The sequence below is a fragment of the Pteropus alecto genome, unplaced genomic scaffold, assembly GCF_000325575.1.
Source record: "Pteropus alecto unplaced genomic scaffold, ASM32557v1 scaffold75, whole genome shotgun sequence".
NCBI lineage: Eukaryota > Metazoa > Chordata > Mammalia > Chiroptera > Pteropodidae > Pteropus > Pteropus alecto.
In genome coordinates, this window is record NW_006440638.1 from 27,242,973 (window position 1) to 27,269,239 (window position 26,267).

General features: G+C 34.1%; 1 protein-coding gene and 1 pseudogene across 4 annotated transcripts in view; both read left to right on the forward strand.

Moving 5' to 3' along the window:
* Positions 1-17,132, forward strand: part of LOC102898599 — a 66,809-nt pseudogene extending 49,677 nt beyond the window's left edge.
* GRM7 (glutamate metabotropic receptor 7) overlaps positions 1-26,267 on the forward strand; it is a 769,756-nt gene that overhangs the window by 296,921 nt on the left and 446,568 nt on the right. The gene's annotated exons all lie outside the window — the stretch shown is intronic.

Consider the following 26,267-nt stretch of genomic DNA (forward strand, 5'->3'; position numbering starts at 1 on the left):
ACATTATGAAAGATAATCTGTTTTATTCAAAGTACACCTACTTAAATGTTAATTTCATCCAAAAACACCCTTACAGAAGCATCCAGAATAATGCTTGACCATATATCTGGGAACCATGGCCCAGACGAGTTAAAGCATAAAATTAACCATTACACTGAACATGATCTGGCCCCTGCCTATCTACCAACTTCATTTTGGACCACTCATCTGCTTCAAACATACAGGTCTTTTCATTCCTCACAAACATACATTTCCTCTCCCCTCTTCAGGGCCTTCATATATGCTGTGTTCTCTACCTGGAAAGCCTGTCCACCCCTTCATGGCCTGGAAAAGTCCTTCCTATCATTTAGTCTCAGCTTAAATGGCATTTCCTTAGTGGAGATGTTTCCAACCTCCAGTGTCAGTCAGGCCCCCTTATTAGAATCTTCACATCAAGCCCTATAATTTCTTTCATCATACTTATGCAATTTTAGAGCTTTGGCATATTTGTAATTACAAATTCGTTTTCTGTATTTTTTGATTAATTTAATATCTGTTTTTCTGTTTAATTTGGATACTCCATGAGTTCATGGACCTGACTCATTGAGGTCACTGTATATCAGTACACACGGTAGCCACCCAATGAGTACTGACTAAACAAATAAATGCGTAGAACTTCAGATAATTGTAAAAATGTTTCCTATACTAAGCTTCAAAATCCAAAACATTCTTTGCATCAGGAACGATTTGAAACACTTTAATATACTTTTTACTATCAAAAATAGACATTTCTTTAATTAAAATTGGTTTTAGAGCTTGATAGGCATTTACTTAAAAATATGTATTCTTATCCACTACATCCCACATGATTCAGTAGGTAGGGAATGGGACTAAGGGTTTTGTTTTGTAGAAAATGCCTCATTGACTTTGATGCTTCTAGTTAATAAAGCAGCAGCTGGAAACTACCTATATTAGAGCAAACTTTAACCTAAGTCAGGACTCTCACTTCTTTTGATGGCAGCTCATTGTCAGCTGATGTTATTTATGTCACACTGATACCCACAGATTAGATTTAGTTCTTGACTAAATGCAGACAGAAATAACATTCTTTCAAATAAAGACATTTTTCATCTTCACCATTTCTTCATGTTCAGAATAAAAATTTACAATTCTTTCAATAATAATTACTCTCTTTTTGACTCTTAGCCTTCTCTATTGCCTTTAGTTCTTTAATATATATGTTAACTCTAAATCTGTGATTATTAGACTCAAGCAGTACTCTTTATCCTGACATATTCCTAGTACAAAAGGATGAATAATGATTCAAGATAATATAGTACCATTTATGGAGACCTGCATTCAATTGATTTTCTGAACTTTTTCTGTTTCACTTGTTTCTAATCAGTTTGTATTTTTGCAGTCTCAATCAAGTTTTATATTTTGAGAATTCCTGCTTCTAATTGAGATAAATATCTCAAGGAAGAAATACTTTCTAGATCAAGGTTTTGTTTTGTTTTTTTACCAGTTTAGCCAGAAATAACTTCAACTTTGTTGTGTTATGAGATCTCTTATTGACCAGTTGGCTGAATGTATAGTTATTATAGTGTTTAGAAACATAATTGAAAACCTAACCAACTCAAGTGAGAAAGAAAAAAGAAATACAGGCCCTTGGGAGGCAGTCTGTTTCTTCATTCCAGGATATCAGTAAGGCTGAATGAAAATATGATGGGAGTTAAACATTAAGTGAGACCCAATTGGGTATTCTTGTTGTTGAGTAACATAAGATTTGAAAAATAGATTGATATTGTGGAAGCTGGATTTTATTCTAGATTTATATTGATATTGTGGAAGCTGGATTTTACATCTAGATTTTATTTGGGACATAGTATAGGTCCAAGAGCTGATGATGAGTTTTCATCAGAAGAGCTATAGGATCACCTTGTAAAGAAGATTAATGTATCTAAAGAATAAAGGATGCAATGGAAGAAAAGAGATGAAGGATAGGTATATGGTTGAGGGAGGTCAAAGGGTCAAGTTCTATACAACAACACAGATGAAACTTCAGACATAATGTTGAACAAAGGAAGCCAAACATAATATTCTAAGATTCCATTTACAAGAGATTGAAGAGTAGGTGAAACTAATTTATGATAATAGAATTCAGTGCTTACTTTAGAGGGAGGTAATGACTGGGAGGCTTCTGGGGTGCTCATAACCTTCTATATCCCAATACAGAATGTAAAAACCCATCTAGCTAGTTATGTATACTTACAGTATGCATACTCTAATTCAAAAAGTTTACTCCCCCAAAAGAGTTTGGGGTTAGAAGAGGGGTAGAGTTAGACAGAAAGCCAGAAAAAATTCTTTCCATAATGCATCCTTCAGAAAACAAATAAAAAAAAGTCTCATGGGATGTTATAAACAGGGTATAGCTATTTCAGTTATTAAAAGTGAACTGTATTTATAAGGCTACATTGTGGTAAACAGTCTGCATCAGCCCCTGACCTCCTGTGAGTGGGTTGAGTATATGTGCCTTCCCTTGAATCTGGGCTGCTCTTGCAACTTGCTTTCATCACTATAATGTAGAGGAAATGACACTGACAGTTCCAGGCCTAGCCGTTAAGCTGCCTGGGAGTTTCTGTTTTTCTCTTGGGAATCTATCTATCATGTTGTAAAGAAGCTTGGGTTGGACTGTTGAATGCTGAGAGATCAAATGAACAGATGTGGAATAAGGTATTCATGAATCTCGAAATTCAGCTGTTAACAAGGCAACCAAGGGAGTGTCATGGCTGCTGCCACATGGAGCAAAAGAACCACTCAGCCAGCCCTTCCATGAATTATTGGCCCATGAGAAAAACCACATGGTTGTTGTTTTAAGCTCCTAAGCTTTAGAGCAGTATATCACACAGTAGCAGATAACTGCAACAGTTGTCTTTAGAGTGGTGGCTCTCAGCAGAGGATGGGGGGATTTTGCTCTCAGGAGACATTTGTGAATGTCTGGAGACATTTTTAGTTGTCATAACTAGAGAGGCTGTTACTGACATCTAGTTGGGAGAGACTAGGGACATTGCTAAACATCCCACACCGCACAGAATAGTCCCAACAACAAAGAATTATTTGGCCCCAAATGTTTGTAGTGTCAAGGCTGAGAAACCCTAATATAGAGCAGTGATTGATAACTTAGGTGGTGCCTAAGAATTTTTCTCCAAAGACATGTTTCCTAAACTTTCCTGATAATAATAATAAACTGGGATTCATTATATCTATTTCAAATATTAAATCATCTCAGGGAAGGGGCTTGGGAAGTTATATTTTTCTTTTCATGGAAGTTGAAAAACATTGCCCTAGGCTAGTGTTTCTCAAATTTTAATGTGCATAGAAATAATCTGTGCATCTTGTTTAACCGTAAAATTTTATTCACTTGGACTGGAGCGAAGCCCAAATTTCTGATTTCTAACAGGCTCCCAGGTAGTGCCCAAGCACTGCTCCTCGACCCACACCTTATATAGCAAGACTCCAAAGAAGTAGTTCTCAAATTTCAGTGTACCACCAGAATCACCTGGAAGACACGAACTACTGGGTTCACACCCAGAGTTTGATTCGGCAGGTCTGGGTTGGGGCCTTAGAATTTTTATTTCCGACAAATTCCTACGTGATACTAATATCGCTAGTCTATTAATTGCAATTTGAGAACCAATGCCCTAGATTACTATTTTGCACATCTAAGTGTACATAAAAACTTACCTCAGGTGACAGAAAAAATTGTAGGTTCTCATACCTCTCCACACTCCCCACCATGTTTCTTTCTTCAGTCTGGGCTGGGAACCAAATAATTTTCATTTTAATAAATTGCCACAGCTAAGGTAATTCTAGTTTTAGAGATCTAGGACAGCACTTGATGAATACTGCCCAGGGGAACATATTAGATTATCTAGAGTTTGAGGGACGGGCTTGGGTAGTTTAAAAAAACACATTACATTATTATAATTGGTTTAATTTGATTCTAATTCTCATCCCGAATTTATTCTGAAATATAAAATAACATTAAAAGAGTAAAGGAGATGTCTATTCTTATTAAAGATGGCCTTGGGTTATATACTAGAACCAGAAGTACTATTTTAGGAGTATTTTCTTCCTTAGTCAGTTGCTCAGTTCTTTGTGAGTTCATGCATTTACATTCTCAGTAGCAGTTACAAGTTGGATGCTGCTGCCAATTTAGAGATAAGACGTTAATAGTAATGACCACATTTGAATTTTTGCTGTGTACCAGGTGTTATGTAAACACTTTGTGAATGGTCTGTAATGTAATACACTTGATAACCCTTCATAAGCAGGTCGTATTATTCCCAGTGCATAGGTAGGACAATTAATGCATAAAAAGTTTAAGTTACTTGCCCAAGTTAATATCAAAACCAAAGTCTTTACCTTGTCTGATTGGATAACTGATAGGATAACTGATAGAAAGGTATGAGATAAAATACTGGCATCTGTATTTAAATATAATTTTTTAAAAAGAAGAATTCTTATTTAAGCAATAGTTCTAATGGAATGACCTTTCTATATATGAGTAAAAGAAGTAGTTTGGAACAATATTTAATACATTGCCTTGACAATGGCTGAAGTTTTTACTATTTTCTACTATTAATTACATTACCAGGTTTTTTTTTTTTAACTTTATCGGAACTGTAATTTATTCTTCTTACTCTTCTATTAATATCCGAAGATTTTGGAGCAGTATATTATCTACTGTTTATTTTAAATTTTGGCATGGTTAGTTAAGGAAGTTTATAGTCATCTTGTTTCATATCAAATGTAATTTTCAGAGTTATCTTGTTCCTACTCTATGATGTATGAAGAAGATAAATGTTTTCCCTATCATCTGTTATCTTCTTTCACTAAATATCAGCACTGAGGTAAAGTTTTTAAGCAGCCTTTTGTTTTTGCTGCACTTCAATTTCCTACTCCCAAGTCAAATATACAAAATGTTTTAAAACAACAGCAGACATACAATGTTTCTTTTTCTTCTTTTAAAAATATCACTCCTGATGCTCAACTAAATCAAAGATAAAATTATCTATCTTCAACACGTCCCAGAATCCCAGACCTTCTAAGTCAAAAATCTCCAGGGAAGAGATTTTAGAAACTATGTTTGTATGTTTGTTTTTTACCTTTATGAAAATTTGAGCTTCTACGTTGATCTCCATTTTCACAGTCTGGACTTTGAGCAACAACTGGTTCTTATAGGAACCTTCTTTCAAAATGTGTTTGTTTTTTGAGTCCAGACTTTTTTTGGTTAATTTATGAAACTTCTGGCCTATTAGGCATCCTATAATATACAAAATATTTTGTACTCAAATCACAGAAAATAGATTCCCATGTGTGTTTATATTCTTACCACTTTAAATTTACATATTGGATGTTAGATCGATTTTCTGAGTCCATCGCTAGGAAAGGGAAAAAGGATCCTCGTTGGCCTAATCTGGAAGTTAAGTCCGCTCTCTCTGAAGCACACAGACTACCTCATAAGGAAGGATGGGCACATACATGGAGACAGAGAAATGGGGTGTTGGGAGACAAATAACAAATAGAGATAGGAAAGACTTAGCCAAGCGTTAGAAATGTTCTTGACTGAACCAAATGTCGTATTTTGACTTCTCCATTGTGAATGATGGACAATCCGTTGTTTTTTTTTAACAGAAATGGAAAAATACTGGACCCAGTACTGCATTCATTGTAGAGAAGTGTTTATTTCCCCTTCATTTAGAAATGAATGCATTCATAATTACATTAAAATAGTTTTGTAAGAGGAAAAAGATGTGAGATTCATGTTCTAGATCAATATGGTGGGGATTTCTGAGCTGTTTTCATTTGTAAGTAAGTAATTCAGTGACAACTAAAACGGTTTAGCTCCAGATAAGTAAATAATTAATAAATATCTTGCCTTCTGGGTGATTTATTAAAGTATTATCTCTAAAACTAAGTACAGAAAGAAGATAATAGAAGAGTGAGTAAGGTTGATCTGTACCTTCAGACTGAATCATGAGAATGTGCAGATTAGGGTTTTAAACTCCCAACAGTATTGGTTTATCTCATTCTCATTCTTATAGTGTAAGATGACTGTTCTCAAACCTCATGTTATATCTTTATAAGTTAACATCAATTTTCATGTCAACCGGGTGAATTCTTGATTTTCAGAAACAGGTGAAAAATAATAATTTCAAAGAGGCTAAAGATCTGGGACTCTTGGGTTCCGTACAGGTTGTTCATTAGATTTAATGTCACCATTTTTTGTTCACCCTGTAACTTTATATTAATAATTTGGAAAAGATCTGAGGACGGGATGATAAAATTGTTTACTTCAACTCTATATCTAGGTCATCCCAGTCACATATACTCCTGGTGGCGCCAGGGAATGGAAAATCTGCCTTCAAGGGCTATCCTTGGTTCAGAGGCGCATAATTCATCCATAACCATACACAAGGTGGAATCGTTAAGATGTGTTACTTTCATTTAATAGTCTTGCATCATGTTTCCTTTTGAAATTGCTTTCCAATTCAAGACTCATTGACCCTAATAGTCTCTGAGATGGCAAATCTTCATTTAAGGCTGAATTCGGTATTGAAAATACAGCAAAGCTTTTCAGTATAGTGTGTGGTTAATTATCTTAGCATGGTGACTCACGTGGGGAAGTAGAGAAGGCAAAACCAAGATATGAGTATAGAGTAATAATAGTAATTTTCATGTGCTGCTGATAAACTGGCCATAAAGATTTTTTTTTTAAAGAATGTATTTTGATAATCTGCTCATTTTAACCACATCAAAGAAAGGCCTAAATTTTTATGGTTATTTTATGGTTAAAATAGGAAAGAGGAGAATATTTCTTAAATTCCTCTCAGGTTATCTCGGTGTAATAGACATGTTCGTCTGTTCATACTATATCACTACTCTTGTTTAACTTAAATATACCCTAAAGGCTTATAATAAAGAGAGGAGTCTCTAACATGGTCGTTAGTGATGTGACATGGTGAGTAGCTGTGGAAGTACACTTGGTTCTATGTGTTTTAGTCTTTTCGCTTCTATTTTCTCTTTTTCACTGTCTCCTCCTGGCCACTTCTTTTGCTCATTAGATTTCTCATTATAAGGCAGATAGGGAAATCAAAAGATAATGAAACTTAAATCTGCTAATTTTGCAAGTTGTTAACAGCCCCTATTAAATGTTCAGTGGGAGAGGATGCTATCATTATTAGCTAAAAGGAAACTTAGGGATAATTTATGGAATTTGTTTATCTGTTACTAATTCAGAAATGATCATTAAATTAAGCCAACCAATTTATAGCACAACTAAATTATATCAAATGTTCGTTTTCTTTGCCCACAGTTAGAAAAAAAAAATTGCTCTAAAGAAACCAAGTATTATGTATTTAATAAAACTCAAATTTCATAAAGCAAGATTCACTTCTCACAACCCCAACCTCGCAACCCCAACCTCCTTTATTCTCTGAGATGTATAACTGCTAAAAATGGCTACATTAAATCATCTTGGACGAGGAAAAAATAACCCTGTTGTGTCTGAGGTGCAAGACAGGATAGTCTATGTGTATATCTGCTAAACTACTGCAAGAAAAACAAAAAGAGAAATAACACCTGAGAAAATTCCGAGGTGCTGGTGGCTTTCAGGGCCCAGCTTATGATAGTGCGACTATAATTGGTTGAAATAACAAGGTGATGGAAAGGAACTATGAAGCCACTTAGGCCTTGTTTTATCATTCAATGTGCTCTAATGGATGGATGCTTGCTTCCAAACAGCTGGCTTTGTAATAGAATCAGAACTCCCAAGTTCTGAGGAATACTTAAGTGATGGGAGCACCAGAAAAGCTTTGGGATTGAAAATATGACCAAGATATATATATAAAATGAAGTGGGAGTTTAGGTCAAAGATAATTTGCATATGGACTGTTTGGATGGAGAGAAAATGACACCAATGAAGCAAGCTAGCATGAGAAATTAAATGAAACCTAAAATAGAAATAAAAGAAAATTAAGGAGAACAAAGGTTTGCTTGGGAGCATGGAGAGGGTGAAGGAATTCTTTTAGCCCTGTTCAAATGAGCCTCTAGGTCCCCCGCTTTTTAACATCTGTCTGCATTAGAGAGAGACCTGGGAATAGTGGTTTGTAATCTTGACAGAACTTTGAAATACCTGGAGAATTTAAAAATATGCTGGGTCTGGGTCCCACTCCTGTAGATTCTGAATTTATTAATCTAGGGCTTGTGCACTAGGAATTTTTTAAATGGCTCAGGTAATTCTAATATACCATCAATGTTGCCAGCTATTGCTCTGGAATATGAAGATGCCATTTAATGTTATTTTTTCTCATGACGCTTTCCTTTCTATCTGCAGGCTCACCTTTTATATCCTATCACCCTATCCCCCCAATATACATCGTCTCAGCCACAACAGAAACCTGAATAAACTGATAAAATATCCTAACACCCAAGTTGTAGAAGTAAAGTAGAAGTAAATTCTTTATAAGAGCATCTCCATAAATTAAAGTTTCTGTGTCAGATTGAGGATCCTCTCTCCTTGTCTTCAACTTTGGACATTAAATGTTTTGGACATTAAGCTCTGTAATAGGAAACAATAGAATTATGGTAGATATTTAACATTTTTAAGACACTTATAGCATAAATTTCAGAATATGTTGCTATCTTCCCCATACTGCCTTTGCTATACCTGTTCAAAAAACACGATGGAAATAACACATTTTATCTTTCAGATGCCTCTGCAATTATAACCATGAAATGAAATTTATTTATTCAAACCTGTTTCTTTTTTAAAGTAATATCTAAAGCAGAAAGGAGAAATATTATTAAATAGGTCATATAGATATACTGGGCCTTCTATATATAGTACAGTTGCCTTAAAATCCAATGTGGCAGGTAAGATAAATTGAGAAGGCGTTTTGAAAAAGGCACTAGTACTTTTGACAACAGAACATTCAACCACAATGATGCCTCAGAATAGGAAAGGATAAACATTTCAACCCACCCCCACATTAATTTGATCTCTATCCAAAAATTCATTCAATTGTTCATTCATTCACTCATTTATTTACTCAATTTTTTTTTTCAAATGGCAGTATTACTAGAAGAGAGAGCAAAATAGACATGGCCCTGGCTGACACTGAGTTTAACATCTTCCTCAGTGGTGACTGGCAATGAGGTGACACAAAGAATGTAAATTCAGTGCAATTGCCTGGAGGCCAGAGTAGTCTAGAGTGACAGTTCTCAGGTTGGCATTGATGACTTGTACTTGCTAGTGTGTGATGGTGGGCAAGTTATTGAGCTTCTCTTATTCTCAGTTTTCTCATCTGTGAGATACAGGTTTATTTACCAAATCTACATTAGCACCTCTGTGTGTTGGGCATAGTGTCAAGTGTAGGAGGTACAGGAGGGCTCAGACAGGAGGGAGCCTTGCTCACAGGGAATATTTTTTTACCCGGCACCCACTGCAGTAAATATGAATTGTTATCATTTTATTATCACAGGACTGTACTATGTTCTTTGGGGGATTCAGAACATCAAGGATAATTACTGTTATATCTATTTGATCATAGTTCTATAAAACAAGTTATTTTATTTTGTTTAACCAAATTATCATATCCCCCCATACTGCTCTGTAATTTGTCTTTTCTAACAACACTCAGAAATCTGGGTATAAGAACAACAATGATAAACATTGTACATGATCCTGGATAAAATTCACTTTGTAGTTCAGACTTCACGTTGGATTTAAAAGCGCAAGTTATTAATGAGGAAAGCAAAGGAGCCAGTTCTGTTTCCTGGCCTCTCTGCTGCATTTGGCATCACTAATTTTGGATGCTTTCATTAAAATTTCCCACTCTTGACTTTTCTGACTCAGTGTTCTTCTGTCTCCCTGGTTCTGTGACCACTGTTTAGCCAGTTTGCTTCCATTGGTTGGCCTCTCTTCTTTTTTAGTTAACAAATGTCATTCCCTGAGGCCCAACTCTTTCTTTAAATAGGATCAACTATTATAGGTCTGCACATCCCTTCCTAAACTACCTCCCAGTCTCGACTTCATCAAGCCCAAAGTTCTATACAATTTCCGGTTGAACTATTATGCTGATATATCAATGGGGTTAATCCACTCCTTCTAAATGAAGCATAGTTTTCCAAACTCTCTCGTTAGCTTCTGCCATTCTCTTGGGACTTCTTTGTTTTTGTATTGTGTTGTTTTTGTTTTTGTTTTGCACCAAGATTTACATCTTCTCCTACTTCTTTATTTTCATTGAATAGTTTGAAAACAAATATCTACTTGGTTTTCCCTGATATTCATTCACATTCATTCTGTCTGTCTGACTTTCCCGCTGCATCTGTCCCTCCCTCCCTTTCTCCCTGCCTCTCTCTTCTTTCTGTCTGTCTCTCCATTCATTCACTCTGTATTTATCTATCCTTTTGTTTATCCATCTACCCACCCATACAATAAATATTTATTAAGTACAAACTATAGGTCAGGCATTCTGCTAATTTCCATAGATATAATGAAAAACAACAACAACAACAAAAAAAAAAACAAGAAAGAGTCGAGCTTGTATGAAACTGTAAAGTTTAAGATCAGTGAAATAATCACACAAATATATAATTGCAGACTGCGATGAACACGGAGAAAAAGATGTCCAGTATACTGCCAGGTCCATAACTGAAGAACCTGATCTCATTAAAATACAGGAAGGGACGAAGCAGGATATTTCTGAAAAAGATACTTTCTAGATAAAAGATAAGGAGGACTTATTGGCTAAAGCTGAATAGCAATAAGAAAAGACAATTCTAAAGTTTATGTTTTTATTCATTCATCCTTTATTTACCAATAATAATTGATTATTTGAGTGAATATTTTGTGCATGGTGCTATACAAAAAAAAAAAAAGAGAGAGAGAGAAATTCAATGGTAAGCAATACCTTCAATAGTTCAACAAATATTTATCACATATACATTACATGCTAGGCACGAATAAGATACTGCAAGTTGTGTTTCCATGCCTCAGTCACACATATGTACCCCTGCCAAGACACACACCTTTTTTTTGCTGGTGAATATCTTACAGTCTTCATTGTATATCAGTTCAAACTTTTCCAAAAGAGCCTTTTTGGATTACCTCAATCCTACTATGTTTGATTACTCATACCAAATATTTTTCTTTGGTTATGTGAATCAGTTTATGATCCTTTGTGACACACATTAACTCAGTCTTTCTGCTTTGGTACATACTTGTCTCAGTATATTTCCTTGGCCTGGAAATTCTGCCCTCCAGGAGTTAGTATAACTGAGTGGAAAGAGCAAGAACTATGAAGACAGGTCAAATTAAACCTTAGCTCAAGCTAAGTTTAGACAACTAGTTAAGCTTAGGTTAACTAGTTATGTAACAATATGTTAGTGACTTAACCTTTCTGACTCCATTTTTATCATCTCCAAAAATGGAGAAGATAATAAACTTTCCATGTTATTGTTCACATTAAGTAGGACTAAGTACAGTGTCAGGCACATAGCATGTGTCCTGTGAATGATGGTTAGGGGTCAGAAAGTTGTTAGGAGCATTATAGAAGCAATGACTATGGCTGCATTACAAAACTTGGTTCAAAACTCTTAACTATTTGGAAGTCTTTTCCTATTTCACTATGCCAATTCTGCTCCATTTTTATATGTTTACTTCCCCATACTGTCATTGAGCTCCAAGTGAGATATTTCCTAGCTGATTCTGTCAATCCTTGAGGAGGCAACAGAGACTCCTTTGGATACCAGCTCAATAGATTAGAAACAAAATTCTTAGAGAATTCTCTTCCAGAAGAACGAAAAAAGGTATTGTGCCACCTTGATATGAAAATTGATTTTGAATAGGATTATCCAAATACTCCTCTCCAAGATTGATAATAATTGTGCTTTTCTTTCTTTCAAACATCAATGGAGTTTACTATTCATTTATCTCATAACATTATTGAATAGTAGAATCATTCAACTTTAGAGGTAGGAGGACCCTTGGAGATCATCCACTTTAATATCTTAATGTTACAAACAGGAAACATGAAGCCCAGGATGTTGAGTGACTTGATCATAGTTATGCAAATACCATATGTGCTTTAATATAAGGTGTAAAAAGTTGTGTTCTCTGGAATATAGGTTATGAAACAAAGAGATGTGTGCAAGAGGTTTATTGGGGCAACTCTGGGGAACATCTATGATGGAATAGAGGGATCAGGAGGGCAGAAGAAGGGTGAACTTCCATGTTATCACAACAAAGGCCTCAGTTGATCCCATTATGGACTCTGAGCTTGGTGGCCCTTCAGAGTTGTCCTGCCTTGGGGCACATGGACTAGTCATTGGATGTGGGCTGCTTGGAGAAGGACCATGGCCTTTGACAAGGGCAGTTCTAGGAGAGCCATCATCTGCCAACAGCCCTAGCACCTAGAGAAATGAGAGTCTGGGTCCAGAGGTGGGTCTAAGGCAGCTCACCATGGCATCTACCACATAGGATGAGGGTGATTTCATAATGATGTTCAAAAAAGCTTATATTTGGTTCCTTACTGATTATCTGGGTAATGTCTCAGTTCCTTTATTTTATAAAAAAGCACTATTTGAATAAAATACCTTTGCCTGACAAACTTCATTCATTGTTAGTTTTGGATGCTTATACAGGTTCTTTGAACTAATCAGCAAAGAAGAAGAAAAGAAGCTTAATCTATTGATAATTCTTGGGGATAGGACCCTGTAATTAAAAACATCAAATACTATTTCAACCAAGTTTTTGAAGATCACCTACAAAGCAATACAGTGAATGTAGAAGACACAAATATATACCTACAGCAAAGGGAGAAAACAGTTAATCATTTCTAGAAGTAGCTAATGATTGAATTAAAAAATATTTCTCAAAATCTTAATTGAATAAATATTTATTGCACCCCTGTCTGTTCCAGGTGATATCTAGGTGCTTGAGTTTCAGGAGGAAACAAAATAAAGTCATGTCCTTATAATTGCACTTCTTATTCTATTGTGTTTTCTCATGTCTTTCCCCCTACACTGTGGATTTCTGGAGGATGGAGCTACATCCCATTTTTCTTTATATCATGACTGGCATATAAATATTTGTTGAATGAAATAAGTAACAGCCTCTTCTACACATGTAGACAAGTACCTGAACTTCAAACTTTATGCCTCTAAATATTTAATTTCCAAACAAATATTTCATCTTGAGTCAGATTTCAGAGATCTGATAAATCTTCCCAAGGTGGGCTAGAAAGAAAGGAAACTGCCAGGGTTGAATACATACAAAAGGAAAGAATATGATTTGTTAATCACTGAAAAAAATCTTGGCTTTATTTTTTTGTTCTCGTTTTCTTGGCATAGTTATTCAGACTTGCAGACATTTCCTAAGGAGGCTGCAGAGTTTGTAACGTTGGATTCTCTATACACTCCAGTATTTTCCTACGATTAATGCTCAGAAAGACCTAGAAGCCTCATTTGCAAAAAATGAAATGCCCCCATTGAAACCTCTTTCAAAGTGAGAAAATAGATTTTTTCATGTTTTATTAAGATATATGTTTTTTACTTATTTTAAAAAGTGACCTCCACAAAAATGGGCAAATAATTTAACAAGATGGTAACATACTTAGTAGTGTACAAGCATCACTTGAGGAGTTCACTAAAACATAGACTTCCCTAGGACTTATCCTGAGTTAAAAAGTCTGGGCAATACCTTGTAATCTAGCATTTCTGAGCATTCAAAATTGGTTAATATGTTGGAAAGAACAAAGTTTTGAGAGTCAGAGTAAAGTCTGTATCCTAATTCTGATGCTCTCTTCATGACTCAAGGCAAACCCTTCAGCTTGTCAGTTTTTTCATGTTTGAAGTGGTATTAAAAACAAATTTTCTTTCTACATGTATTTAAAAAGGACATATGAGGGCCGTTAATGTGTATTTAAAAAGTAAGTATGCACAAAAGTGTCTTATAAACCGTAAGGGCTAGACAAATGTCTTTGTGAACACAATTCCAAAGAACTAGTCATTATATCTCTCTCTTAGGCATTACCCTCGACACAGCCCTTTTAGACAAAGCTCAGCTTTCCCACAGTGGACACTCGTGTGTCTCCTGGGGGTTTCCCATACAGCTGTTCATATTTGGAAAGACCTCCTCTCAAAATATTCTGTGTCAGAGGACAGGAATAAGAATTTTTGAAGATTTGCCATTTATAAAAACAATCTAGTCCTATCTCTGTTTAAAGATTTTTAAATTTTCTTATCTTTTAAAAATAATAAAGTGAATGTTTTATTATTTTGAAACATCATTGTTTTTATTCCAAAGGATTTTAGAAATGCCCTGGAAACTAATTTCTTTCTTGTAATCGTTTTACTTTGTAGAAATATACCCGATTGAACAAGTAGTTTCAAGTCTGTACTTTCGTAATTTAGAAGCTGAGGAAAGCAAAGGGTGTGAATTTTCCATAGAAAACATTTTTTCTTTTTTGCATTGTTATATGTTAACAATTATGTAAACAATGAGTACTCTACTGTTATGATAGAAAGTAAATGTATGTACATGTGTGTATGTGGTTCTGTGCATATATGTGTTTGTGAGAGAGAAAGACTTTCAGTGGGGAATATCTAATATATTTTGTAATTTTTATTTTTCTCAAAATAATAAAAGTAAAACCTAAATTGATGACAGAGTATTTTAATGAACTTTTGCTAACACTGTGAAGAGATGAGATTGTTTCAGTTCTACGTAATGTATAAAGATTTGAGATTACTTTAGAGGGTTATTCAAAATTGGACAATAACACATCTTTTGTAGCCACCTCTTTACATATGCAGGTTACTAATACCAGAGCTCTCACTCTCCCTAAAAATATCCAAAATAAACTGTTCTCTATTATTGCAGAAATTTGCTAGCAAATGTTTCTGTTACTCAAATTGAAAGTACACATCTGGGGAATGTTTCAGGTTTTCCTAATGCGTGTGTGTGTGTGTGTGTGTGTGTATGTGTGTGTTTTGTCCTCCCTGCAGGTGTTGCTGTTAGATATGCCAGTATTAAATTCTGCTACAGCAATGCATTTTTAGGGTGTTTGTGTAAGTGCAGGCATCTATCTCTGGTATGTAATTTAAGTGTCCTTGTATTCAGCTAAATGGAAAGTTTTCTAATAATTTATGTAATCTCATCATTTAGTTTTTGCTTCCTGAGGAAACAATCTCCTTTCTTTAGGTCAGCTGGTATACCTCTCAGGTCATTTGTCTGCTTAACTATTGTTGAAATTGAAAGAAAAGGAAAAAATATAAAAGAACATAAAACATCTTTTTTAACAAAAGAGAGCTAATTTAAAAGAGGAATGAGAAATTATGATGTTCAAATTGGGAAAGGAAGTGATGAGTTTCTACAGAATTAGTAATGGGTCACCAGTGAGCCTGCCGGTGGGATTCAGGCAAATTATAATTTTGCTCAAATAGTGTATTGACTTAGATATGTGCTGATTGACCTAATTCCCACTCAAGTGGCAGAGTATAAAGTTGTTGTTTCCCTATGGCTTCCTGGCTGTCCTCAACAGCTTTATCATCTACAATTGATTTTTTCATCCTGGTTCAGATTCTTACTATAGACTTTTTAAATGGAAATGATTACCAAAACCTAAAATCTAAAGAAAAAGTTATAGATCACCAAGGCTATTATACTTTTATTTCATTTAAAAGACATTTCGGTGACAATAAAGAAAATGGTGAGAAAAGCAATTACCCATAGTCCTTTGTTCATGTTTTATTGAATTTTTCTTATCTATACACACAGGTATGTGCTAATTGCAAATATAGTATGTGCACATTGTGAAATCTGTAAAATTTATGTAAGAAAGTATAAGACAGAAATATGTAGAACATAAAAAATATATTTAATTATATTTAATTTCTCTTAAAAATAAACCCTTCATTTTGTAATTTGGGGATTGTCTTTATCCCTTACAATATTGTAATCATCCTCTCACATTCTTGTTATTCAAGATTTTGATTTCTTTTAATACACCATAGTATTAAAAGAGTGTAATTTTAATATCACTGTTTCTGGGGTTTATCAAATGGCTTTAACAAAACATATTTAGGCAAGATAATATCTTATTGTGAGCATGTAGCAACTAGAATGTGACTAAACCTCCAAAAACGCCCAGATTATTTTCTTAGCATAACTCCTAGAAATTCAATTGATTAAGAAGTATGTACCTGTTTAAATATTTTATATATATATTTTCAAATTCCAACAGATAGCTCTTACCAACTTACAGTCTAAAAAGAATACGTCGCATCTGTTTACAGAATATTATCAATGTTTTTCAGCACTGAAAATTTCTTAGGTGATAAAAGATATCTCCTTAATTAATATTACTTTTATTATTATTAATAATATCTAGTGAAATTAAAAATGTTTAATATGTTCATTTTCAATTTTTTTCTTTTCTGAATTTCCTATGCCCACATTTTATTTTTATTTCTAATTTTTTTAAATAAAAATAACTTGGCTTGTCTGATTATGTAAATAATACATATTCATTGTGGGGGAAGATCAAATGATATATAAAAATTTAAGACACATAAGGTAAATGGGCACTTCTGGCTCCAGGTAGACCATCGCCATGAAGTTCAACCCCTTCGAGACCTCGGACCCCAGCAAAAACTGCAAACACCACTTCAATGACCCCTCGCATGTGCGACGGAATATCATGTTGCACCACCTCTCCAAGGTGCTTTGGCGAAAGTATAATGTCTGCTCCATGCCCATCCACAAGGATGACGAAGTCCAGATGGTTCGAGGACACTACAAAGGTCAGCAAATCGGCAAGGTGGTCTGGGTGTACAGAAAAGAATATGTCATTTACATCAAGCGGGTGCAGTGTGAGAAGGCTAAGGGCACAACTGTCCAATGGGCATTCACCCATGCAATGTAGTTATCACCAAGCTAAAACTGGACAAAGATTGGAAGAAAAAGTTTAAATGCAAAGCCAACTCTCGACAAGTCAGAAAAGAGAAAGGCAAATATAAGGAAGAAATTATTGCGAAAATGCAGGGATGAACATAGACTATTGTGCAACCATGGTTTCATTTTTCAAGATATCTGAAGTATTTCATTTCTTTCCTGTTTTATTGATATGTAGCTCTGTAAACCTACTTTTGCTGTTTTAATTAATTATATGAATAAAAATTTGAAATGTTTTCTAAAAAAAGTAAGTGTATCAATATTTCAGTTTCCATTCATTTCCGTATGAAGCGACATATAATTATTAATGTATTTTTCTGAACACTTGGGACAGTTAAGCACCTTTTTAGATGTTTTTTAGCTATTTGAATGTTCTGTTAATTGCCTATTCATACTCTCTATCTACATTTCTATTGTGTTTGTCTTTTATATCAGCTTGTATACTTTCTTTTAATATTATAGTATTGATTTGTGATTTGCATTACAAATATTATTTTTCAAAACTACCTATTGACATTGACATTGTATTTGCTACTTTTGCCATTAAAATAAGTTAATGGTGTTTATGCTATTGATTGTATGGTATTTTTGCCATTAGTGATAATTATATTTTGATCGTTAAACAGAGGTATATGGTCACACAGGGTTTTATGTTCCCATTTAAGGTCTTTAATACTGAAGATAACTATTGCATACAGATTGAGGAGAAACTTCATTTTTTCCCCCAGCTCTTAAATTTCCTTTCTTAGTTATGCATGTAATGTCCTATGGGTTATTTATTATTTGTTATTCATCTTTTATTCACTCATGCATCTATTTATTAATTTATTGAACACTGTAAGTTGGGGATTTTTTGAATCAGAATAAATAAAGCTGACATATTATCTTCATGTAATATAAATTTATTTGGTCACCTATTGATAGTTATTTTCATATCTGGACTTTATACACAGTGCTACAGTGAATATTTTTGTACATATATGAATTGGCCTGTATTGTTGAAATTGTTAGATGTGCATTTTTATTTAAAATACATTATTTTCGCTGCTGGAGTAGGAACTTGCAGTAATAAGAAATGGGAGGATGCTACAATGATCCATGTGGTAATGGAATACAGTTGAACCCATCAGAATGAATTCATGTTTAGTTTAATATAGCTACAGATGGCTACATATAGAAATATTTATAGATATTTGTATATACATGGATTAGTGTACATACATATTTTTCTTGCTCTTTTAGTATCAACTGAGGGGATCTAGAAGCAACTACGTCTCAGTAGAAACAAGTATACCTGGTACTCAGGTCTTGGTTTCTATACTATTCTCCCATAAATGGAACTGTGACTCTTTGAAAAAATGGCTGATTTTATAGTTGGTGTAGAAAATACACAAAATGAGTCTTGAGCGTCTTATCATCCCAGAAAGTAAAGAAGTGCTCCAAAAAAAAAAAAAAAAAAAACAAACCACATTATTGATGAGAGTATAGGACTATGTTAAAGGAACACAAATATCAACTGAAAAAGTTCTCAATTGCCAAAGCTAGAAACATTTGAGTAATGAAATAAATAAATTAGTAGTGGATTATAAATCATACTATAAAATAAATATCCATGAGTCTGTACTGATATAAATAAATAACAATACATATGTGGGAAAATATAGACAAATCTCCCACGCAGAAAAATTCTAAATAATTTCTCTATAGATATCCCACCTTCAAGGAGTTAGGGCATCACTCTCCATTTCCTAAGTGTGCATAGTGATTTCTTTCAAAGAGTACAGTATCAAAGGAGGAGGGGGGACTTACTTTGCAGTGGAGAAACCTGACAAACACTACCTCAGTGAAAAGATGGAAGTGAACCTCAATAGTGATAACTCAAGTTGATAACACATACACTTGATATGATGTAATGAGAATGGCACTTTACCTTTGTGATATTCCTCCCCCAAATAAATACCCAGAATAATCTTGAGAAGAACATCAGGCAAATTCCGATTGAGTGACATTATACAAAATACCTGACCAATTCTCTTCATAACAGCTAGTCATCAAAAAAACAAGGAAAGTTTGAGGAAAAATCATAGCCAACAGGAGCCTAAAGAGGCATGATAACTAACTGTAAAATTGTTACCTGGATTCATCCTGGGAACAGAAAAAGGGAATTAGGCCAAAAAAGGAAATATTAACACATGGACTTTATTTAATAATAATGTGTCAATATTGGTTCATTAACTGAGAAATGTACATACTAATGTTAGATGTTAAGAATAGAGGAAACTGGATGTGAGGTCTGAAGTTGTCTTCACAATATTTCTGTAAATCCAAAACTGCTCTAAAACAATTTTTCTTTAAAAAAAGAGACATTGCTCAATCACCCTCCATTGAGGTTGTATTCATCTTAACTCCAGCAGTGTAAAAGATGTTTCCTTTACAAAATATCTATCAGACATTCTGTATTTTGCTACTCTGATAGGTTAAAGATAGAATCTCAGTGTAATTTTAATTTTTCTTTTTATGGTAAAGTTGAGCAGCTGTTCAGATGTTTAAAAATATTTGTATGTTTTCCTGTCAACTCTCAATTCATGTATTTTGCTTAGTTTTCCATTGGATTGTTCTTTGATTTGCAAGAGACATGCAGCTAATAGTTTTCCAGTTTATTAGTCTTTTGACTTTGTTATTTTTATGTAGAAATATTTGCTTTATATTTAGTTGGCTTAGTCAATCTCTTCTATGGATTCTGCACTTTATATCATTTCCCACTCTGAGGTTATTTAAACAGTCTTCCACATTTCTATCTACTATTTTTTATAATTTCTTTATACTTATTTTCACTTATTGTTTCTATGGACATAATTATTTTATTTATCTCTATTTTTTTCTGTTTCACATGTTTCCTTCTTTTTTCCTTTGCTGTATGTTTATATTTATATTGGTTGAGTTTTTTTTTTCCTTGAATTATTTTAGGAGATTCATTCTATTTTAAAATTTCTTAATAATTGTCTTCAAGTTAAAAAAAAAAATCTTCCTTGAAGTTATGTTTAGGGATCATCACCAACAACATGACAGTATGTCATAATGGCTCCTCTGCCAGGTATGATAGGAATAATTTCAAGCTGTTCCCCCAGAAGATAGCCGCTGGTTATTCAATCAAATAATAATCTAGATAGTTCTGTGAAGAGACTTTGCAGATGTCATGAGATGATATTAAAATAGAGATTATCCTAGATTGAGTAGGTTTCGTGTCATCACAAGAACCTTTAAAAATAGAAGAGGAAGGCAGAAGATTTAGTGAGAAAGATGTGTTGAGAAGAGGAAGGAGAGGAGACATAAGGCAAAAGGGGAGGTTAGAGAGATTTGAAAGGTGGGATGGACTCAATCTGCCATATATAGTTTTTAAGGTGGAGAAAGAGGTCCCTGAGCTAAGAAATGCAGGTAGCTCCAGAAGCTGAGAATGACCCTCCAAAGAAATCAGACCTTAGTTCTACAACCACGTAGGACTAAATTCTACCAATAGCTTAAATGAACTTGAAGCAGATTCATCCCCAGAACCCCCAGAAAGGAATGCAGCCCCGCCAAGGCCTTGATTTCAGTCTTCTGAGACTGAAAGCAGAGAAAGTAACTGAGCCCACCAGCCCTCTGACCTACAAAACAGTGAGATAATAAACATATATTGTTTTAAGCCATCGAATTTGTGATAGTTTGTTGTGACAGCAATAGAAAACTAATACAGCAGGCAACAAAATTAACTCAGTCTCAGTTTTTCTTTATACACCGTCTCATCCTAGGATACGTTGGTATGATCTTGAAATTTGCATTACATTTCACAAGTGTTAATTAGAATTAATTTTATATTTAAATTATTTATTTATTCAATGCCAGTTATTCAGTAATTTTATCCAGTTTATTTTCTTAGCAATTGAATTTGTAAGAATATTTATCTCTTGCCATCAACATAAGTGACAGCATATTTGGATAGTGAATTTTAGAATCACATTCTTTTTCATAATTTTATTCATCTTACTAATATTAGAGAGAAAAAATATTTTTCTCTTTTGCCTATGCTCTTTTTCAATTTAGATATGTGTTCTTGAAATTTATATGTTGACTAACTTGTATATAAGTGACTTTTTTTTGCTCTTAATCTTGCCAGTTCATTGGCATTATTTGGTTTCTTTCCATTCTAGTCTTTGAGGGTCAATACTTATCTTTGTTTTTGTTTTATTTTGCTATACTATAATTTCATAACTCTTATTTTATTGGTCTTCATCTTTTTTTCCTGAGCATTGGAAGAGTTCTTAAGCTTCCATCCTACAACACTACTATATTGTTTCTTTTTCTTTCTTTTTTTTTTTTTCACTGTTTCTGGGGCTGCTTTTAGTTCTGCAATGGCATCAGTAGATTCTAGTTCACCTCTAATTTCATGTTCTATCTTACAGCTAATTGTATTGTAATCATGAGGTATTTTCTCTCTCATATAATTTTTTTTCCTAAAGATTTTTCTTTAAAAAAAAATAACTTTTCCTTTTTCAGATATATGTTTTCCTTCTCCTTTTATATAGAAAATTTTTCCTAGTTTACTTTGGATATTTTTTGTATATTCAGCTGTACCTGAGGAAGCATACTCTGGCATGAGCTTCTCTACACACATAGCAAGAAATTCCCTTTGTTCATGTCATTGTCCACAAGGATACTCTTGAAATTTTCTTGTTTGACCTTAATCTGGAGATGTAGATAATAGAAATATATATGGTCATTCTAGAAATGTTCTAGTTGGAATAGTGTGAAGAGGAGCTATAGTCACAGGCTGCTGTGCAAAGGAACTTGATTTTTTCATTGTTTCTTTTTTATGTTAGTGAAGCTATCATTTAATTTTCTCTTTCACTTGTTCTCCATTTCTTTTCTACAATATGGCTATTTATGACCTCTTTCCTATTGCTTTTCCTGTTTGACTCAGAGATTATGCCAAATGTTTATGGCTGTTTCTTTGATGGCTTTCTTGCCCTTGATCATCCTAGAGAAACTACATTCAAACACTGTTGTTCTAGAATAGGAAACATAGTTCCAAGATAGTGGTCTTTGTAGGTTCAATAGCTAACCTTGGTATCAGTGTTTCTTGTCCCATTTAAGAAGAGTAAAAGAAGGGGAGAGCATAGTGGAAGGTGTTCACTGAATGAATTGTATTTCTTTACATTAGTTCTACAAACCACTACTCTAAGCAAAACATCTCAAAGTTTGGGGGCTAGACATGACACATATTTTTATTACCAACAATTACAGAGAACTTTTTCTCACTTTATAGTTGCTTGGTCGTGTTTATAATGTTTTGACAGAATGGTAGATATGTATTTGATGCAGTATGTGTGGTGGTGGGGGTGGGACAAAGGGTTGTACAAAGGGTTGGACGTATATTCCTAAGTCACCATCCATTCAAAAATACCAAATATTTTATAAAACCCATGTTCAGTAGTTTTGCTCATTCTGTATATACTCTTCTACTGTGCTTTGTATATTTCAAACTGCATACTAAACATTGTTAATGTTTTCCTTTAGTTTTGTTAATTACAATTTTTTATAGCTATTTAATAAATATTCAATTAGTTCGTGCACCATAATATACTAAACTACTTCCTTGCTGACTCACATTTTGGTTGTTTATTCTCTTTTTTGTTATAGAAAATATTGGAATGAATATTTCATTTTAATGTTTCTTTTGACTTTTTATTTATATGCTTTTCTAGAAAGAATAGAAATAATATATTACAGGGTATGGACTTTACCTTCAAGTTCTTCCCTCATACTTTTCAAATTGCTTTTCTAAATACGTATACCAGTTTACAACATTTTCAGCAATATGTGACTATCATTTTCTACTCAAACTTAGAAACAGTAGGTATAATTTCTTTATATTTTAAATGAATTGATTAACTAGAAATGAATATCCAAGTTGCCAGCATGATTATTTTCTTAGCATATTATGAGTCTACTTGTTCATTAAGAAGATGTAGAATGGTTTTAAAGAATTAATACATATATTTACTAATATCATTTATAGGATAGTTATGTTCCATAAACTATTTTAAGGGAAATTCTGAATTTCAGAATCTTAAATACTAGTTTGCAAATAGTACCTAGAATATCAACCTCACCTGATAATCTACTTGTGATGACTTTATCTGGGTCTCTATGAGAATAACAAAATCAATTGTGAGTAGTTTAGGTTTATATCATGCCCATAGATCTTCCTGGCCTTTTTTGAAATAAAAAATATCAGTGCCTTCCATTGGTAAGGAAGCATTCTCAATTCTGGCTTCAAAGAAAATGAGTTTCATTTATTTAGTCAATAAATATTTATTGTGTATTCATTCTGTGACAGGTCCTGAGACTCATCAAACATATAAAAGAATGCTTTACAGCAGAAAATGTATTCGTTTTCTATTGCTGTGTCATAAATCATGTAATTAGCAACTTCAAAATAACACACATTTATTAACCCACAATTATTATAGGTCAGAAGTCAGGGCAAAGCTACAAGTCGGCAGTCATGGAGTCAGCTTGGGCAGGGGTCTCATCTGAGTCTTGTCTGAGGAATAATCTATTTCTAAGCTCATTCGAGTTGATGGCAGAATTCATTTCCCTGTGGCTATATGACTAAGAGCCCAGCTTCTTACCAACTGTGGTCTAGAGACCACCCTAGGAGGTCCTGGGGGCCTCCTACAATTTCCTGCTAGGTTGTCCTCTCTGTGGTTATTGTTTCTTCAGAAGTCTAACTCCAGTCAGCTAAGATGGAGTCCTATATACTATACCATAATCATAGAAGTGATATTTTATTAACTTTGCCATATTCTATCAGAAGCAAGTCACAGGATTTACCTGCACTCAAAGGGAGGGATTATACAAGGGCATGGATCATTCAGTCACCTTAGGGTGTGTCTACCACAGAATGTAATCAGGAAACTCTAAATTTCTATTTCAATTGTATAAAACAAGCTCCATGCCCTGTTCTTTATTATGTTTGATTCCCTCATTTATCAATTTCGTTACTGTGAAAGTCCTTGAGCTGTGTTATATTCTAGAGTTTGTTCCTAGGGAATTTGCATGATAATAAATAAAACTATTTTAAGGTTTTTAAAAAATTTCACCACAAACATATATTTCAGGATCAAACCATACAACACCTAAGAGTGGCATTGCTCTAATTTGCTACCATAAATACATTTTACTTGCCACTAAGCATATTCAAAGGGCAATCTCAGGGGCATTCTGATTTAGTATAGAGTTGCTAGAGGTTAAGGAATTACCTAGAAATTAGAAAAAAATAAATAAATTTCAGTTAGAATATCTGGTTTTAATTTTTATTTAAATTATTTTAATATTCAGATATGTCTTACAATATTCAGCCTGTTTAACTGTAGATGTCTTAGTCATATATTAATCATTTCCTGTACTAAATATAATTTATTTTTGGATTGCCTTTGCCATTTGTAATTTTAACATTCATACGACTCCACGGGAAATTACAAGGATTCAATTCTTAGTGAATGAGTGTTCGCGGTTCAGGCATTTAGAATATAAAGGGCAATAATTTTTTCTAGAATAATTGGACGACTCTCTATCACACAGTTATTAGCAGTTAATGGAGTAACTGTTGCCTCTGGAGTGCCTACCCTACTGTGTTTGACACCTTTTTTTCCATTGATTCACCATATTCTCCCATAGAACGAAGAAGCATTGAACTCACAGAGACCTAGGATTGTGTCCTAGGTGTACCTCTTTCAGTACAACTTTGGATAACATACTTAACCATTCTCGCCTTTGAAATTCTCATCTGCAAAATGAGGATAATAACACTACCTTCCTCGTGTGTCTATTATTACTCTTATAATGAAATGGCAATCATAAAATGCTTACCACCACAGAAAAATACATAGTAAGGACTCAAAAAATGGGAGTTATTTTTTAAACTACAGTTACAGTAGCTTCCCCTTACTGCAGTTTTGCTTTCTGCATTTCAGTTACCCAAAGTAATCTGCAGTCTGAAAATATTAGATGGAAAACTCCAGACATAAATAGTTCATAAAGTTTAAATTTTGTGTCGTTCTGAGTAGCATGATGAAATTCCGAGCCATCCTACTCCATTCTGCCTGGGAAGTGATTCGTCTCTGCCCAGTGTATCTATGCTGTTTGCCTTCTTCCCCCTTAGTCATTTAGTAGCTGACTCCATTATCAGATTGACTGTCGTGGTATTGCAGTGTTTGCGTTCAAGTAATCCTTATTTTAGTGTTAATCTCTTACTGTGCCTAATTTATAAATTAAACTTTATCATAAATATATATGTATAAGAAAAAACATAGTATATATAGTGTTCAGTTCCATCAACAGTTTCAGGCATCCACTGGAGGTCTTGGAACATATCGTCCTTGAATAGGGTGTCTGCTGTATTCCGAGAGGACATAAAAGGACAGTATTACCACCATGTGTTAGCATCAGAATCAAATTGTGAGGGAAATTTTCACTGGCTCTCACACTGGATAAGACATTTTGTTGCAAATGACAGAAGTACAACTTGTAAAAGAGAGTTAAGTGACATAGTGGCTTAGGTGATTCAAAACTCCAAGCTGGTTACTAGCTTTAGGGATAGTTGGATTCTGGGCTCACTTTGTCAGAGTTAGGTCTCTTCCACTTGTGTCTACTTTAGTATGAATAATCTTCATTTAGTCACTGCCTCTCTCAAAGCAACAAAAGTATTCCTTCCCAGTTTGTTTCAATGAAATACCTGTTTTTAGCTCTGATATTATCAACTCATGTCATGTACCCATAACTGAACTTGTAACTATGGTGAGAGGAGTTTAGTGTGAGGATCACCCAACCCTAGGACCTGTGGGTGAGGCCAATCTAAACAGAGGCAGGTAGACTGAGAATGGGTAAGGGAAAGTGCTGACATTGTAAGGGAGGAGGATTGATGCTAGAGATATTCCATCAATAAATAAAACAGCAGATGTTTAATACAGCTATGTTTAAGGTAAACATCCATTAATGTGTAAATTATAGTTTTTTGGTAGTAAGATATGGATATTAATTCTGGCTAACAATAAAAAATAGCCACATTTATCAGAAGGGTAGAGGATTGGAAATAAAATCCAAGAAAACAAGTTGGGAAACTGAATTTAGGAATTTAGGACACCGTATCTTCAGGAATTCAATCTTGGACTGTTGCTGAAGGTACCTCTGAGAATTTACCATAAATCTTTTATTGTTTGAAAAAAGA